The 1381-nt window shown below is 30.8% G+C and overlaps 1 pseudogene; it reads right to left on the bottom strand.

The window, feature by feature from the left end:
* Window positions 1-995: 995 nt before the first annotated feature.
* The window catches only part of LOC106344626, a 1332-nt pseudogene continuing 946 nt past the window's right edge, over window positions 996-1381 (bottom strand).

The raw sequence follows: 1381 nt of genomic DNA, 5'->3' as shown, positions 1-1381 counted from the left end.
CATTGCACTGGATTTTTATATGAACTTACATTAACCATAATAATATCATTTTGGAAATCGACCATTGTGCACAGTAACAGAGTATAATACCAGTTTACTTGTTCGGAGTTGTCATACTGAATCACTGTAAAACAATAGACGACTTAGACTATATCTAATCCACTTTTATTTTCATCTATATATTTTCTTCTAAAATAGATAAATTCTATTATTGAAGTGGATTTATTGCAACGTATGTCTATATAACATAGCTTCTCTATTTATAAGAGAAAATATAAATAATTGATATTTCTATCTCTAAATATAGAAGTAAAAAATAGAATTCTTCTATATTTTTTCTGAAATAGAAGAATTCTATTAGACTATCTACAATGATTACTCATTTACAACACCCATTTTTTTTCTTTTTAACACTCCACCTCATCTTCTCTCTCTTCCACATCATTATTCAACATCTACATAACTTTTACCTTCTACAATAGTTTTGTTTAATAAAATTACAACACCTTACCCCACCATTTTTATTTCATATTTTTCATTTTATTTATGTTTATGTTTTTTGTGATTACATATTATTAATCACCGTTAATATCAAATTAAATATAAATAAGTAAAATTAAATAATTTTAGTTTTAATATTTGCTTTTAATTTTATATATTATTTTAAATTTTTTATACAAATAATAAAAAAGAGAAATAGAAATAGTCATTACTAAAACACATACAGTGAACATAGATTTAAAATGCAATACAATAAGCACACAACAAGTAAGGAAACACTCATAACTTAATTAGTACAATAATCTCAACTCACAAAATTAAAAATCTCATTCACCACGGAACATTCCGAATTGGGCCCATATGTGTTTGACTAGATCTGCTTGCAATTCGTGATGTACATTTGAATCACGCAACTCGGATCTAGAACGCACATGATTTGCAAATACGGGTAGCACTTCGGTCGAGAATGGTTGTTGTGTACTCGACCCACTTGCCTAAGATTGATCATAATCAGTCCAATGTTGAGCATATGTCTCTCGTTCATCCTCAACAATCATATTATGCAATATGATACACGACCTCATGATGATAGCCAAATCGGCTATGTCCCACAGGCGAGCTGGTTCACGAATGATTTTAAATCGAGCCTGCAAAACTCCAAATGCACGTTCGATGTCCTTCCGACACGCCTCCTGACGTTGTGCAAATAACTTGTCTGGTTCACTTTGAGGTAACCTAATTGATTTAACAAAAGTAGGATAAGAAGGATAGATACCATCAGCTAGATAGTAAGCCATATTATATGGACGTTGGTTCACAAAGAAATTCACTTTTGGAGTATTTCCTTGTTCAACATCATCGAACACCGGTGAACGGTCTA

This window comes from Brassica oleracea, chromosome C5 (assembly GCF_000695525.1).
Source record: "Brassica oleracea var. oleracea cultivar TO1000 chromosome C5, BOL, whole genome shotgun sequence".
Classification (NCBI taxonomy): Eukaryota; Viridiplantae; Streptophyta; class Magnoliopsida; order Brassicales; family Brassicaceae; genus Brassica; species Brassica oleracea.
This window is presented reverse-complemented; position numbering and strand designations above follow the sequence as displayed.